Source organism: Ranitomeya variabilis, chromosome 3 (assembly GCF_051348905.1).
Source record: "Ranitomeya variabilis isolate aRanVar5 chromosome 3, aRanVar5.hap1, whole genome shotgun sequence".
Taxonomy (NCBI): Eukaryota; Metazoa; Chordata; class Amphibia; order Anura; family Dendrobatidae; genus Ranitomeya; species Ranitomeya variabilis.
In genome coordinates this window covers 7,663,085-7,681,015 of record NC_135234.1, presented here as the reverse complement: position 1 = coordinate 7,681,015, position 17,931 = coordinate 7,663,085, and the positions used below count along the sequence as shown (strand labels likewise).

The 17,931-nt window shown below is 47.5% G+C and overlaps 1 long non-coding RNA gene across 1 annotated transcript; it reads right to left on the bottom strand.

The window, feature by feature from the left end:
- Positions 1-11,369: 11,369 nt before the first annotated feature.
- On the bottom strand, positions 11,370-12,744 carry LOC143817876 (uncharacterized). Its single transcript, XR_013224191.1, has 3 exons — positions 12,702-12,744; positions 11,722-11,774; positions 11,370-11,572 (listed from the first exon to the last, which is right to left on the bottom strand). It is a non-coding gene; the product is annotated as an uncharacterized LOC143817876 (long non-coding RNA).
- Positions 12,745-17,931: the final 5,187 nt, after the last annotated feature.

The following is a 17,931-nucleotide window of genomic DNA, read 5'->3' as shown; positions in this document are numbered from 1 at the left end:
GTCCCTATTCTTTGCCCGTTTTGACTTCGAGCTTCGTTTTCGGCCAGGTGACAAAAATGTCAGAGCAGACGCTCTGTCCAGACTTTCGCAGCCTGAGGACTTCAACGAGGAGCCAGCACATATCATGGATCCCAGTAAGATCGTTACTGTAGCCCCTTTGAGGGTGATCTGTCCTCCTCCGGGTAAGACTTTAGTCACAGAAAATGACAGAGAGACAGTTCTGCGTTGGGGACATTCCTCTAAATTGGCAGGCCACGCCGGAGTTAAGAAAACTCTCCTTCTCGTCTCCCGCTACTATTGGTGGCCTTCATTACGACAAGATATCGAACAGTTTGTCGCCTCATGTCCTTCTTGTGCGAAATGCAAAGTGCCAAGACAGTTACCTCGTGGAGGATTGCTTCCTCTTCCTGTGCCTTCCAGTCCGTGGCAACACATCGCCATGGACTTCATTACCGATTTACCAAAATCCACAAATTGCACAGTCATTCTTACGGTAGTAGATCGGTTCTCCAAGATGGCTCACTTCATTCCCTTGCCTGGTCTTCCCACGGCTCCAGAATTGGCAAAGGTCTTCATTTCAACCATCTTCAAACTTCATGGGTTTCCTCAAAACATCGTGTCTGACCGAGGAGTTCAGTTTACGTCTCGTTTTTGGAGGGCGCTTTGCAAGCTTTTGAAAGTGTCTCTCGATTTTTCTTCTGCCTATCACCCCCAGACTAATGGTCAAGCTGAACGGACTAACCAGATTGTGGCTACCTATCTTCGTCACTTCATTAATTCTCACCACGATGATTGGGTAAGCCTTCTGCCTTGGGCCGAATTCGCCTATAACAACCACTCTAGTGAGTCTTCAGCTAAATCTCCTTTTTTTGTTGTCTTTGGTCAACATCCGAATATGCCTCTGCCGATTTCTTCCACTACTGGAGTTCCAGCCGCTGACTCTTTGACTTCGAATTTCTCTGCAATATGGACTGAGGTTAAAAAGGCTCTTGAGATGGCGTCTGTCAAAATGAAGACTCACGCAGACAAAAGGCGTCTAGACTCTTCTCCATTCTTGCCTGGCGATAAGGTTTGGCTCGCCTCACGTTACATTAGGCTCAAAATTCCTTCCTACAAACTCGGTCCTCGTTACATCGGGCCCTTTGAAGTTCTGAGTCGGGTCAACGAAGTCGCCTACAAGCTGAAGTTGCCTGCCTCGCTCCGTATTCCCAATACCTTTCATGTTTCTCTGCTCAAACCCGTTATCCTTAACCGCTTCCATTCTTCTCCCTGTGTCTCTTCGCAGCCTCTCCAAGCCAATAACATTTTTGAGGTGAGGGACATTTTAGCCAAGAAGAGAGTTCGTGGAAAAGAGTTTTTTCTGGTGGATTGGAAGGGGTTTGGTCCTGAAGAGAGATCGTGGGAACCTTTGGAAAATATTAATGCACCTCGTCTTCTTGAAAAATTTCTTGCCAAATTCAAGAGTGGGGATTTTAAAGAGGGGGGTACTGTTACTACGCATACTTACCGCTCCCGACTTGCTGCTTCCGCTGCCGACCCCGTTCTCAGCGCTCGCTCCTCTCCCAGGCTCCGGCGCTCTGTTCCTTTCACTGCTGCGTCTCCTTTCCCCGCTGCCGCACTTCCTGCTTCCGGTCAGCGGCATGCCCGTCCTCAGCGCACGCCTTCACTGCACCGTCAGATGTCCGCTTCTGCGCAGGCGCGCAGGATCCGACGCTAGATCTTCCTCCCGGTTCCTGGTTCCAGCGCCGGATGTTCTGATCCACTTGGTCCCCCAGCAACCAATCCCTGTGGACCTCACGGTATATCAGGTCGCCTCCCCTGCTAGGAGGTGCCTGAGTGTCTTTAGTTTTTTGCTATTGTCTCTGGCCTCCTTTGTCTCTTGTGCTTTGCTCTGAACCCCCGTACTGGTTCAGCTCTTGTTCCCCGTACTCAGTCTCTTCTCGGTTTACCCTCTCCTCCTGCTTCCCTCAGTTCCTGTCAGCCTCTGTTTTCCCTCTGCTCCGTCCCTACCCGTTCCTCCAGGATTCCACCCTTCTCGCTCCTAAAGTATCCCTGCCTAATCCTCTCCTTTGTTTATTTCTCTATCAAGAGCCGTCTCTCCTGGTGCCTGCTACCGTGGTTTGGTTATCTCCGGGCCTGCTCCCTAACGATCCCTGTATAGGGGTTGGTTACACCTGGCTTGCTCGTCCGGAGGGTCGCCTTCCACGGACCAGAGGGTCCACTCTTGTTTCTGCCTCAGAATCATAACAGAGAATCTGTGGAAAGAGCTGAAAACTGCTGTTCACAAACGATCTCCATCAAACCTCACTGATCTCGAGCTGTTTGCCAAGGAAGAATGGGCAAGAATTTCAGTCTCTCCATGTACAAAACTGATAGAGACATACCCCAAGCGACTGGCAGCTGTAATCGCAGCAAAAGGGGGCGCAACAAAGTATTAAGTTAAATGGCCTGAATAATATTGCACGCCCAACTTTTCATGTTTTGTATTTCCACAAAAATTTAAAATAACCAATAAATTTTGTTCAACTTCACAATTGTGTTCCACTTGTTGATTCTTCACCAAAAATTTACATTTCGTATCTTTATGTTTGAAGCATGATATGTGGGAAAAGGTTGGAAAGTTCCAGGGGGCTGAATACTTTTGCAAGGCACTGTAGATTCATACATGTTATGTGTCGCCTCTTGTAGCAACAACGCCAGGCATACAATAGTGCATTATTAACGGTAAGATGTTACTGTTTCTGTGACCTAACTCAAGCCCAAGCACGTGAATCAAGCCCTACAATACGAATAAATCTATGTAAACCTATGAAAAGCTATTCACATTCATACTGTTGCACTGGAAACAAAATTGCAGTTGTCCATTGAGAGGACACAATGTAACACTAAATCGCGTAGGGGGGGATAATTCAGGGGTCCGGGAGCTCTCACCGTGGCTGCGATGATCCCATGAGAGGAGCCGTGCAGAGGTGGAACACACAGGCGTGAGACGCGGTGAAAGCCCCCAGGGAGTCCTGGCCGGAGGATCACCTGGCGCTTTTGGTGGACCACGTGTGGAAGCAAGCAGCACGTGACGTCTCACTTCTGGGTCCAGTAACCTCAAGGGGCCGCACTTATCTTACGCGTTTCGGAGATAAAGTTGTCTCCTTCATAAGAGGGCATGACGAAGACGAGCTAACAATTGTACTTTTGCCCGTCACCTTTATATAGTCACCTTGATTTTCAGTTTCCTGCAGCCTTCGGTGTCCTTATTTTTTTTGTGTCCATTCCTCATTTATTTTGTTATTTTTAGTTTGTCCACATTTTTTCTTTATGTGTCTAATGCTATAGCTATCCATCTAGTGCAGTGTTATATACCGTATCTATTCTGCAGGGTCTGTTACCTCCATACACTACCAGGGGTGTTCAATGCCACTTTGATGCTTTTAGTATTACTTTTTGAAGTGTGAGCAAGTGCGAGTGTTTTTCCATCTCTTCCCCTCATCTTCAACTTGCTTAACTGTTCACAATAACAGTAATTTTGACAATGGGTGTACAAACTTTTACCTGCTACTGTAAATCGGGATTTACATCTAAATCTGAGTGATGTTATTCAGATGAAACCCCCGATGGATCCATTCACTACAATGAGGCAGCAGAGTTACCTGGCCTCTGTTCAGCGGTGTCCTTTTCAGAAGTGCACAAAACTAGCGGACCGCGTTTTTATGCACACCCAAAAAGACAGACACTGCCAGATCACAGGTCAGACGGCGTCCACAGTGCCTCCATCTGCCTCATTATAGGGAATCTTCCGCCAGAGGTTCCATCTGAATCATGTATTTCAGAGATTTACACGGAAACCCCAATGCAAGCGCTCAGCATAGAGCGCAGGATAAATGTGCGCCAAGCCTTACTGCAATCTTTGGGAGGCAGAATGAACATATCAACAGCATGTGAAGAATTAGTTTTATTTTTTATGCTGTTCTTCATGTAGTATAAGTGATTAGACGGCTTTATTTTTTGGGTTAATGCGATTACAGCGATACCAGATTTTATCGGGTTTTTATGATTTGGAGCTTTTACACAATAAAAACTATTTTGTAGAAAAAATAATTATTTTACCCTTCGCCACGACAGCACCCACTTTGAGAGAGGGACCCGCCCATAGGAACAGGAAAGCTACAGAGATAAAAAGGGCGGTCCCCCTCTCCTCAGTTGGTTTCCTGTTCCTATAGGAATCCCCCAGTATACCTACATGACAAAGAATCTTGGGCTGTGCACCCGCCTGGGTAGTTGCTGTGGAAACACCAGGGGCTGCGGCGTCAGGAGCAGCGGCGCGGGAGTCACAGCATGCAGCCTCCCCCCTCGACTGTAGGATTTTCCGGCAGGTTCCGGGCAGCAGGCTGGCCTAAGGAGGGGAGCACGCTGAAAGTGCGGTTCGGCCGGCGTCACGCTGCTAGGGAGCGGCAGTGTGTCATGGGTAAGTGCACCCTGCCGTGCTGAACCCATAAGTGGTCAGAGTACTTCCGATGCGTGGCCGGCGAGGAGCTCAGAACACCGAGTATTCAAAAAGGCGCCGGGACACGGAGCAAATGTGCTCATAATGTTGTCTCCGGAGCATGAGGGGCACCCACCAGCGGTGCAGCAAGATAGCGCTAGCTAAGACAGCAGCGCTAGAAGCACTAAATCAACTGGCAAAAGGAGTGGATGCTCCAATGAGGGGACTGCCACACAAACTAAACTAAGGAGTAGAGAAACAGATCTACCCAGATGCCGCACAGCGTCTCCACCTCCTAAACAGGTACCGTCATTGCTTCACTGGGTGAGTGTATACAATCCTCTACCTATTAAGCCGACCCCTTGCTTTTCTGTACTCTCCCCTCATAGGCTAAGAAAACCAGTAAATCAAAATATGTGGAATGTGCCCTGTGTATGCAACCCCTTCCTTATTCATATCCCAAGAGGTTGTGTCCAAGTTGTATAAATCAGACCTTACAGGAGGAGGCTGCAGTAACAACTACTAATATCAGAGCCATAATTAGACAAGAAATCCAATCTCTGGGGCCCAGAAGCTCAAAGTAGCAAGGAGGCAGAAGCCTTTCCCCCGTCTCCAGTTCAGAATCAGAAGAGGGCTTGATCCGATCATCTAATACCTCAGGATCGTCATCTAGTTCTTCTGATGAGGGCCGAGCATGCTTTCCGATTGATAGCATAGATAATCTTGTAAAATCCGTTAGAAATACTATGGGTTGCCCAGACACAAAAGAGACCAGGTAAGGCTACTTTCACACTAGCGTCGTGAACTGCACGTCGCAATGCGACGTGCCGACGCAACGACGCTAGCGTTGAAAGCGCCGCACAACGGGGGCAGCGGATGCGGTTTTTCAACGCATCTGCTGCCCCATGGTGAGGTGCGGGGAGGCGGGGGCAGAGTTCCGGCCGCGCATGCGCGGTCGGAAAAGATGGTATCGACGCACCAAAAAACGTTACAAGCAACGTTTTTTGGTGGCGACGGTCCGATGCAACACGACGCAACCATCGCAAGACGGTTGCGACGTGTGGCAATCCGTCGCTAATACAAGTCTATGGAGAAAAAACGCATCCTGCAAGCACTTTTGCAGGATGCGTTTTTTCCACAAAATGACGCATTTCGACGTCTGCAGAAAAACGCTAGTGTGAAAGTAGCCTAAGCACAACATATTATGTTTGCTGGCCTAGCCCAGAAAAAACAGCGAGCTTTCCCAGTTATTTCCGCAATTAAAGACCTGGTCAAAAAAAAGAGTGGGACAAACACGGTAAAGGATTTCTCCCATCCTCATCCAAAAGACGTTACCCTTTTAGTGATGAGGTGTTGGCAGCATGGTCTAAGGTCCCAAAAGTGGATGTGGCGGTGGCATCCACTTCAAAGCAATCATCTCTCCCTGTAGAGGATGCAGGGGTTTTGTTAGACCCACTAGACCGTAAAACTGAAGCCCTACTTAAAAGGTCTTGGGAGCCGAATACAGGGGCCTTCAAACCTGCCATATCAGGTACATGCACAGCAAGATCACTTTTAGTATGGATAGATCAGCAGGTCAAAGGCAAGGTGACGAGATAAAAGATCCTACAGACAGTTCCGCTGATCAGAAGTGCCGCAGCATTCTTGGCTCTCTGCGTATGGCGGCTAGATCAGCCGGCCTAGTGAACGCGGCTCGTCGAGCCCTCTGGCTGAAGGGATGGAAACGGGATGCACAGTCCAAATTTAGACTATGTACAATCAAGTGCCAGGGTGAGTTCCTGTTTGGAAAAGTTCTTGATGACCTACTCACCAAAGCAGGAGAGAGAAGGAAGGGTTTTCCTAAACAATTTCTTCCTTCCTATAGGAGAGCGTTTAGAAGACGGCCATTTAACAGAAGGAGGCCGTATGAACCACAAAGAGATCGCTGAGATGTGAAGGAAACGAAGCAGAAAGGCGCCTTGTTTAGTGGTTCTGAAACAGCTAAACGCAGTAGATACCATCAGTAAGGATGTCCCAATAGGTGGAAGGCTAACATTTTTTAGGCTATGTGCACACGTTAGGATTTCTTGCAGAAATTTCCTGAACAAAACCAGACATTTTCTGCAAGAAATCCGCATGCGTTTTTTTGCGGATTTTTTGCGTTTTTTCCCGGCGGTTCCCAATGCAATAATATAGTGGGAAATCAGCAAAAAAATCAGCAAAATTAATGAACATGCTGCGTTTTTTACCGCAATGCGTTTTTTTCACGGAAAAAAAACCGCAACATATGCGCAAAAATTGCGGAATGCATTATAAATGATGGGATGCATATATATGCTTTTTACATGTTTTTAATCGCGTTTTAATAGCGAAAAAACGCAAAAAATCCTGAACGTGTGCACACAGCCTTAAGATGGAATCAATCAGGTATACTATGAAACTTTTATTTCCTAGATGTTTTATGACGGGATTAGACTTGATGCGTACTACCATCTTCCTATTCATGCAGAACACCAGCAATACCTCAGAGTGGCAGTCAACCTAGGAGGCGGGATCCGTCACTTCCAATTTACAGCGATGCCATTTGGCCTTTCAATGGCTCCTCGTGTTTTCACGAAGGTTATGCTCATATAAGGTAGCCTTATTGATAGCCTTAACATCTGCCAGAAGAGTTGGAGACATCCAGGCACTCTTTGTAGACCCTCCTTTCCTATTGACATACCAGGGTAGGGTAGTGTAATAATTATAGGGGATAACTCAGGAGACTCTTTGCGTGGAACAAGACAACTACAGGACACAGTTTTATAAGTGGTAAAGTCTATATTATCACACGGTGATTCAAGCAGGTGCAGAGAGAAACTCAAGTCCACAACACTTGGTGCAAATATTAAACGCAGCTTAGCAGTCTATAGGAAACTTCAGAGGAAAATGCAATCACGCAGAAAGTCTATGAAGCACAATTATTCTTGAGGATTCTTGACACGAATAAGTCCTTGTTTTAGTCCAAACAGATAGATATGCTTATAAGGCAGTTCAAGCAATGTCTTATCTCAACCAGGGAGGTCTGGGTGATAATCTCAAGGTTTAAGCAGAGCAGCAACAGCTTACATGTCCAGCAAATGCAGATGGAAGTAAACACGAGCAGCAGATGAAGGAGGATTACTGGAAACTGGTGTATGCAGCAGGAACTCAGAGCAGAGTAGCAGGATAACCCCACAGGTTCACAGGAGCAGGTATATAGCCAGGGAGTCACCAGAGATCAGGAGCTGGATGCAAGGCAGAATACTGAAGCCTGGGGTGGAGTTCTATAGCAGGAAGACAGTGCACATGAGACCAAAGACGCCATCTTGGAAAAGGGCAGTAATGCACAAAAGGTAATAAAAATGTTCAGAGTCCTGACAGGTAGTTCTCAAACCTGATCCATCATATCTCCCTAAAGTAGCAACAAATTATCATAGATCTCAAGAGATTTTTCTTCCTTCCTTTTATGACAATCCATCAAGTACAGAGGAAGAGAAGCTACATATGTTGGATGTGAAAAGATCAGTGTTGAGTTACACAGAGAGAACCCAGTCCTGGAGACAGAGTAGGGCTCTGTTTACCGTATTTCGCAGACTATAAGACGCACCGGACCATAAGGCGCACCCCAAATTTGGGGTGAAAATTGCAGAAAAAAAGATTTTTTTATAAGATGGGGGTCCGTCTTATTGTCCGAATTTACAGTATCTTACCTGAAGGCTGGCGGTGGCAGAGCAGGGTCACAGGAGGCATGGTGTCGGCAGAGGTGGGGTGATGCGGTACGGCGTGCACCTGAGCAGGGTCCCTTCCTGCTTAGGTGGGCGACGCCACGGCCTGGTGTCCATGGGAGGGTTGCAGCACTGGTTACTGGCAGAGGTGCTGGGATGAGGAGGTGCTGGGATGAGGAGGTGCTGGGATGAGGAGGTGCAGGGATGAGGAGGTGCAGGGATGAGGAGGTGCAGGGATCAGGAGGTGCTGCGATCAGGAGGCGCAGTGACAGGTATGGTGTGAGAGGGTCCCTTTCCCCGGTGAGGTGATGCAGCAGCCCGGTAAGGAGCAGAGCCGGGTGAATGCTGTTGTTATCGGTGGTGGCGGCCATCTTCCGGGGGCCGCGCGAGCGCAGATGAAGCGCTCTGCTTCCCGGGGCTTCAGGAAAATGGCCGCGGGAGGCCGCGCGTGCGCAGATGGAGATCGCGCGGCCATTTTCCTGAAGCTAAGAACTTCAGAAAAATGGCCGCCGCGATCCCCATCTGCGCACGTGCGGCATCCCGCGGCCATTTTCCTGAAGCCCCGGGAAGCAGAGCGCTTTATCTGCGCACGCGCGGCCCCCGGAAGATGGCCGCCACCACCGATAACAACAGCATTCACCCGGCTCTGCTCCTTACCGGGCTGCTGCATCACCTCACCGGGGAAAGGGACCCCGCTCACTGCGCCTCCTCATCTCCGCACGTCTTCCGCCGCACCTCTGCCACCGCACCTCTGCCGCCACGGGTAAGCCTGCATTTCGACTATTAGACGCACTCCCCATTTTCCCCCCTTTTTTTGGGGGGAAAAAGTGCGTCTTGTAGTCCGAAAAATACGGTATATCTTTTCAGGGTCACAGGAAGGGTCATGGGGTCTCAAAGGCTACCTTGTCCCGATGGATTAGAGATGCCATCTGTCTAGCCTACTCGGCAAAAGGCAAGACTCCTCCAGAAGGAGTGAAGGCACATTCAGCTCAGGCTGTATCATCCTCTTGGGCAGAGAAAGCAGACATCTCCATTGAGCTCATATGTAAGGCTGTAACTTTGTCGACACCCTCAACCTTTTATAAACATTATAGGCTTCTTCATCTGACTTGGCATTTGGGAGAGCTGTCCTCAGCATGGTGATCCCACCCAGGTGAAGGTTCTCTGTAAATCTCTCATGTGGGGTGCTGTCGTGGCGAAGGGTAAAAAGCTGGATTACTTACCGGTAATGCTCTTTTAAGGAGTCGACGACAGCACCCTCTCACTTCCCACCCTAGTTAGCTATGTATAGTTATTTATGTATAGAGTAATATTTTCTCATGGGTGAATATAATTAAGACAGAACGTGTAACAAATTATGCACATACACTCACCGGCCACTTTATTAGGTACACCTGTCCAACTTCTTGTTAACACTTAATTTCTAATCAGCCAATCACATGGCGGCAACTCAGTGCATTTAGGCATGTAGACATGGTCAAGACAATCTCCTGCAGTTCAAACTGAGCATCAGTATGGGGAAGAAAGGTGATTTGAGTGCCTTTGAACGTGGCATGGTTGTTGGTGCCAGAAGGGCTGGTCTGAGTATTTCAGAAACTGCTGATCTACTGGGATTTTCACGCACAACCATCTCTAAAGTTTACAGAGAATGGTCCGAAAAAGAAAAAAAATCCAGTGAGCGGCAGTTCTGTGGGCGGAAATGCCTTGTTGATGCCAGAGGTCAGAGGAGAATGGGCAGACTGGTTCGAGCTGATAGAAAGGCAACAGTGACTCAAATCGCCACCCGTTACAACCAAGGTAGGCCTAAGAGCATCTCTGAACGCACAGTGCGTCGAACTTTGAGGCAGATGGGCTACAGCAGCAGAAGACCACACCGGGTACCACTCCTTTCAGCTAAGAACAGGAAACTGAGGCTACAATTTGTACAAGCTCATCGAAATTGGACAGTAGAAGATTGGAAAAACGTTGCTTGGTCTGATGAGTCTCGATTTCTGCTGCGACATTCGGATGGTAGGGTCAGAATTTGGCGTAAACAACATGAAAGCATGGATCCATCCTGCCTTGTATGGAGCATCTTTGGGATGTGCAGCCGACAAATCTGCGGCAACTGTGTGATGCCATCATGTCAATATGGACCAAAATCTCTGAGGAATGCTTCCAGCACTTTGTTGAATCTATGCCACGAAGAATTGAGGCAGTTCTGAAGGCAAAAGGGGGTCCAACCCGTTACTAGCATGGTGTACCTAATAAAGTGGCCGGTGAGTGTATATTAATTTAACAACGGCGGTTCCTCTCGTACTCTGAAAAACAACTTAGGAGGAGAGAGGGACCGCCCTTTTTATCTCTTTATCTCTGTAGGTTTCCTGTTCCTATGGGCGGGTCCCTCTCTCAAAGTGGGTGCTGTCGTGGACTCATTAAAAGAGCATTACCGGTAAGTAATCCGGCTTTTTGCATCGCTTTATTCTGGGAGCTATAACTTTTATTTTTCTGTGATTGGAGCTGTATGGCGGCTTGTTTTTTGTGGGACAAGATGACGTTTTTAGCGATTTCATGTTTATGTACCTTTGTTTTTTTGATTGCAGTTTATTCCACATTTTGTTTGGCGGTACGATGATAAAGCATCATTTTTTTTACACTTTTTATGGTGATTACTGAAGAGGTTAACTAGTGGTACAGTTTTATAGGTCGGATCGTTCCGGATGCGCCGGTAATAAATATGTGTACTTTTTTTCCCACAAAAATATGGTATTTATGAGTTGCAATACATTTTTATTTTTCTGTGATTTTATAAAAAAAAATAAAAAATAAAAAAATACATTTTTTTTTCCACTTAGTCCGTTTCTGGGACTTTCACTTTCAGCAGCCTGATCGCTGGTATAAAGGATGGCAAAATTTTATACTTGTCAGTGCTGCACTGACACACTAAGCTCTTATGCTCTGCACGTGGTCTAGGGGACTTACCATAGCCTGAAGACCTGGGTGTTGCCATGACAAAGATTGGAGGAGATACAATAATTCTTGGCACTCAAGAGAAATTTGTAGAAAAAGTTCAAAAAGTAGATTTTTATTTTAGTGCATCCAGCTCAACATATAAACGTTTTCGGTCTCGACAACTGAGACCTTCATCAGATATGGTTGTCAAATGCTGCAATGTATATACAAAAAAGACAAAAGAAAATGCTTTTGAATAAAGAAAATACTGTTGCACAATAATATATGAGAAAACGAATGACAAGGAATGCGATCCATACTATACTAATCAAAATGACAGTCTGCATACAAACATAAATAGTGACATGCAGCGCAGATGGCAGGGATAGGTGGATCCGGCCTGAATCAGCGTGAGTCGTGAGTCCTGTTCAAAAAAGTGCTGGAGAGTGTACACGTGTTAAGGTTATGCTAAGTAGAAACGAAAATAAGCACAGGTAACATAGAACGGGTAATATGAGGAAACATCGGGGTGTGACCTGGTGGTGGGTCTGGTGTAGCATTAAACACACTGTCCTAGGTAAAGGATACGGGAAGTGGACTACCCTCCACTAGTAGGTGTGGGGCTATGCACAGTGAGCTACCTGCAAACAGGAGAGAGAATACGCATCAGAGTATTAAAGACAAAAGGAAAAAGGAACAAAAAGGAATTGTACAGTGAAAGAACACAAGATATCCTGTGGGATGTATGCCATAATGACTACGGGGGTGACCACCATTAAACCAGATAGCTGCTATATAATACAGGGCCAATTGGTCCAGGGAGGTTTACCTGGAGAATACCGGTAGTGTGTGTGGGTCACACACAGCGTGTGTAGCCAAGGAGCGGGAATGCAAAGCGTCTGTAAATGAAAAGTTGATACACAGAACCGTATGAGACAGCTATAGGGGTACCACAGAAGGCTGTCATGGGCCTGGAAGCCATACCTGTAACACTGGACGGCAGTATATGGCGCTTGTGATAATGCGAGGTACTCGCAGGGTGAGGAGCGCTGTGGACAGAAGGTATGGGCAAAGGTTATAGGACATTAGTGGGACCAGAGCCAAAATAGACAGAAGGCCAAGCCGGCGGGGGGCTGGAACCGATGTTGGTATTACCTGTATGGTGCCGCTGCCAGGGGTGGGGAAGACGCTGCGCTGCTGTGCAAGGAGGCGCTCCCGGGGCTGCTAGGAGAAGTGCAGCACTTCCGGGTATAAGAGCGCGCAGGGAAGAGTCACCTGACGTCTGACGTCATCGGATCATGTGACCGGAGAGGCCGGCGCATGCGCAGAAGCGCTGATGGGGCTAACAGGGGGAATAAGCGCAGGGAACAGTCAGCGCTTGCATGGAACGCTCAGGGGGACGAAGTGAATGAATGTGAAGCTGCATTGCAGCATGTAGAAATGAACAGGCTGTATGATGGGGACACTAATGTGGGATAAACTATCATAAGGCCATCTGGTATGGGTCACCCCGATTATATAGAGAAATGGTTAACCCTCTATATAAAGGCATACAGTGCATACTATACCGTGTGCAGTGTTACGTGCGAGGGGTGCGTTTAACGGTTCTGTTGAAAGAAACAGAAAAGAACACAGGTTAGAGGCATCCAAAATGACTACAATGTTACATTTTACAAACCAGTGCTAAAAATCTATATTAACCCCTTAACGACCGCCGATACGCCTTTTAACGGCGGCCGCTAAGGGTACTTAAACCACAGCGCCGTTAATTAACGGCGCTGTGGAAAAAGTGAATAGCGCCCCCCAGAGTCGGATTTTCTCTGGGGTCTCGGTTGCCGAGGGTAGCCGAGACCCCAGAGAACATGATTCGGGGGGTTTTTACCGACCCCCGAGTTGCGATCGCCGGTAATTAACCGTTTACCGGCGGTCGCAACAAAAAAAAAAAAAACGCGATTTGCCGTTTAATTTCTCTGTCCTCCGATGTGATCGCACATCGGAGGACAGAGAAATGTGGTCCCCGATGGCCCCCAATAGCCCCCCAATACTTACCTACCTCCCCCGGTGCTCCTCGTGTCTCCCCATGGGCGCCGCCATCTTTTTTCCGGGAAAAAATGGCGGGCGCACGCGCAGTGCGCCCGCCGCCCGGATGTTCTTTGGGGTCTCGGCTGCCGGGGGTAGCCGAGACCCCAAAGAACATGATCGGGGTCGATTTGCACCGACCCCTGCTTTGCGATCGCCGGTAATTAACAGTTTACCGGCGACCGCAAAAAAAAAAAAAAAAAAAGCGATCAGTTATTTCTCTGTCCTCTGATGTGATCGCACATCAGAGGACAGAGAAATAGGGGGATTCGGGGACCCTATCATACTCACCCGGGGTCCCTGGGTCCTCTTCTGTCTTCTCCTGCCAGCCGGCTTTTTCATCATGGCGGGCGCATGCGCAGTGCGCCCGCCATCTGCTGCCATCTGCCGGCCGGCAGGAGAAGACAAGTTGGGGCTAAAATTAGGGTTAGGGTTAGGGTTAGGGTTAGAGTTAGGGTTAGGGTTAGAGTTAGGGTTAGGGTTGGGGCTAAATTTAGGGTTAGGGTTAGGGCTAGGGTTAGGGTTAGGCTACTTTCACACTAGCGTTTTTTGGCTTCCGTCGCAATGCGTCGTTGGAGAAAAAACGCATCCTGCAAAAGTGCTTGCAGGATGCGTTTTTTCTCCATTGGCTTGCATTAGCGACGCATTGCGACGCATTGCCACATGTCGCATCCGTCGTGCGACGGATGCGTCGTGCTTCGGCGGACCGTCGACACAAAAAAAACTACATGTAACTTTTTTGTGCGACGTGTCCCACATATTTCAGTGCCACGTGCCACGTATTTAAGTGACACGTGCCACGTATCAAAGTGCCACGTGCCACATATTTCAGTGCCACGTATCAAAGTGCCACGTGCCACGTATCAAAGTGCCACGTGCCACGTATCAAAGTGCCACGTGCCACGTATCAAAGTGCCACGTGCCACGTATCAAAGTGCCACGTGCCACATATTTCAGTGCCACGTATCAAAGTGCCACGTGCCACGTATCAAAGTGCCACGTGCCACGTATCAAAGTGCCACGTGCCACGTATCAAAGTGCCACGTGCCACATATTTCAGTGCCACGTGCCACGTATCAAAGTGCCACGTGCCACGTATCAAAGTGCCACGTGCCACGTATCAGAGTGCCACGTGCCACGTATCAAAGTGCCACGTGCCACATATTTCAGTGCCACGTATCAAAGTGCCACGTGCCACGTATCAAAGTGCCACATCTTTCAGTGCCACGTGCCACGTATTTAAGAGACACGTGCCACGTATCAAAGTGCCACGTGCCACATATTTCAGTGCCACGTGCCACGTATTTAAGTGACACGTGCCACGTATCAAAGTGCCACGTATCACGTATTTCAGTGCCACGTATTTAAGTGACACGTATCACGTATAAGTGCCACGTGTCACGTATTTAATTGCCACATATTTAAGTGCCACGTATCAAGATTTTCCATGGAGAACAGACACATCCAGAGATATGTCTGCTCTCCACGGCTGCAGCAACACACTGACAGGAGCCATAGTTCCTGTCGGTGTGTCACTGCGCATGCGCGAGCGAGTTTACCGGCGGTCATTGACCCCGGCACTCTCGCTTAACGGCAGTGCTGCGTGGGAAAGTTCAACGCAGCTGTACTGCTGTTAACCGAGACGCCGGAGTCATTGAACTCCGGAACAGTACGCGATACACTGCTAGGAGCTTCGCTCCTGGCAGTGTATCGCCGGAGAGCAGCCGATCGGCGTGGGACACTCGTTTTATGGATTCTGCGGACAGGGAGTATGAATTTGGTTTATTATTTTTGGATTTTTTCCTGGAGGATCGAGGGCTTCGCCTACAAGTGTGCTGTTGGTGAGTATATACTCTGTGTTATATGTTGTATGTACTGTGTGTCATGTATGTGTATTGTGTGTAGGTGTTTTGTGTAACTTTACAATTGTGCTAAGTCGCCGGACACAGGGACAACTCTCCCATCCTAATACCGGATGGGAGTAGTAGTCCCATACGGCGACTTAGCACAATGGTGGCACTAGCGTCGCATGGGGACACACACACGCACACACACGCACACACACGCACACACACACACACAGAAGGACTCCATGCTGCTTCACTGGGGGGCGGGGGCTTCCCTCTTCCTGTCCGACGTCACGTCCGGTCCTGGGTGTCAACCCCTCCGTACAAAGACGCCGACACCCAGGACAAAGGCGCTGTGTGTGGAATGGTACTCCCTCCCTTCTGAGCTCTGCCGTGCGCCCAAACAGTGGTTTACCCCCACATATGGGGCATCAGCGTACTCGGGATAAATTGGACAACAACTTTTGGGGTCCAATTTCTCCTGTTACCCTTGTGAAAATAAAAACTTGGGGGCTAAAAATCTTTTTTGTTGGAAAAAAATATATTTTTTTATTTTCACTACTCTGCATTATAAATTTCTGTGAAGCACTTGAGCTTTCAAAGTTCTCACCACATATCTAGATAAGTTCCTTAGGGGGTCTAGTTTCCAAAATTTGGTCACTTGTGGGGGTTTCTACTGTTTAGGTACATTAGGGGTCTGCAAACGCAACATAACGCCCGCAGACAATTCTATCAAAGTCTGCATTGCAAAATGGCGCTCCTTCCCTTCCGAGCTCTGCCGTGCGCCCAAACAGTGGTTTACCCCCACATATGGGGTACCAGCATACTCAGGACAAATTGGACAACAACTTTTGGGGTCCAATTTCTCTTGTTACCCTTGTGAAAATAAAAATTTGGGGGCTAAAAAAATCTTTTTTGTGGGAAAAAAAATATTTTTTATTTTCACTACTCTGCATTATAAACTTCTGTGAAGCACTTGGGCATTCAAAGTTCTCACCACATATCTAGATAAGTTCCTTGGGGGGTCTATTTTCCAAAATGGGGTCACTTGTTGGGGGTTTCTACTGTTTAGGTACATTAGGGGTCTGCAAAGGCAACATAACGCCCGCAGACAATTCTATCAAAGTCTGCATTCCAAAATGGCACTCCTTCCCTTCCGAGCTCTGCCATGCGCCCAAACAGTGGTTTACCCCCACATATGGGGTACCAGCATACTCAGGACAAATTGGACAACAACTTTTGGGGTCCAATTTCTCTTGTTACCCTTGTGAAAATAAAAATTTGGGGGCTAAAAAAATCTTTTTTGTGGGAAAAAAAATATTTTTTATTTTCACTACTCTGCATTATAAACTTCTGTGAAGCACTTGGGCATTCAAAGTTCTCACCACATATCTAGATAAGTTCCTTGGGGGGGTCTATTTTCCAAAATGGGGTCACTTGTTGGGGGTTTCTACTGTTTAGGTACATTAGGGGTCTGCAAAGGCAACATAACGCCCGCAGACAATTCTATCAAAGTCTGCATTCCAAAATGGCACTCCTTCCCTTCCGAGCTCTGCCATGCGCCCAAACAGTGGTTTACCCCCACATATGGGGTACCAGCATACTCAGGACAAATTGGACAACAACTTTTGGGGTCCAATTTCTCTTGTTACCCTTGTGAAAATAAAAACTTGGGGGCTAAAAAATCTTTATTGTTAAAAAATATATATTTTTTATTTTCACGACTCTGCATTATAAACTTCTGTGATGCACTTGGGCATTCAAAGTTCTCACTACACATCTAGATAAGTTCCATGGGGGGTCTAGTTTCCAAAATGGGGTCACTTTTGGGGGGTTTCTGCTGTTTAGGCACATCAGGGGCTCTCCAAACGCGACATGGCGTCCGATCTCAATTCCAGTCAATTTTGCATTGAAAAGTCAAATGGCGCTCCTTTGCTTCCGAGCTCAGCCATGCGCCCAAACAGTGGTTTACCCCCACATATGGGGTGTCGGCGTACTCAAGACAAATTGTACAACAGCTTCTGGGGTCCATTTTCTCCTGTTACCCTTGGTAAAATAAAAATTTGGAGGCAAAAAGATCATTTTTGTAGAAAAAATGCGATTTTTTTATTTTCACGGCTCTACGTTATAAACTTCTGTGAAGCACCTGGGGGTTTAAAGTGCTCACCACACATCTAGATAAGTTCCTTAAGGGGTCTAGTTTCCAAAATGGTGTCATATGTGGGGGGTCTCTACTGTTTAGGCACATCAGCGGCTCTCCAAACGTGACATGGCGTCCGATCTCAATTCCAGCCAATTCTACATTGAAAAAGTAAAACGACACTCCTTCTCTTCCAAGCTCTGCGGTGCGCCCAAACAGTGGTTTACCCCCATATATGGGGTATCGACGTACTCAGGAGAAATTGCACAACAACTTTTGTGGTCTAATTTCTCCTGTTACCCTTGTGAAAATAAAAATTTGGGGGCAAAAAGATCATTTTTGTAGAAAAAATGAGATTTTTTATTTTCACGGCTCTATGTTATAAACTTCTGTGAAGCACTTGGGGGTTCAAAGTGCTCACCACACATCTAGATAAGTTCCTTGGGGGGTCTAGTTTCCAAAATGGTATCACTTGTGGGGGGTTTCCACTGTTTAGGCACATCAGGGACTCTCCAAACGCGACATGGCATCCGATCTCAATTCCAGCCAATTCTGCATTGAAAAAGTCAAACGGTGCTCCTTCACTTCCAAGCTCTGCGGTGCGCCCAAACAGTGGTTTACCTCCACATATGGGGTATCGACGTACTCAGGAGAAATTGCACAACAACTTTTGTGGTCTAATTTCTCCTGTTACCCTTGTGAAAATAAGAATTTGTGGGCGAAAAAATCATT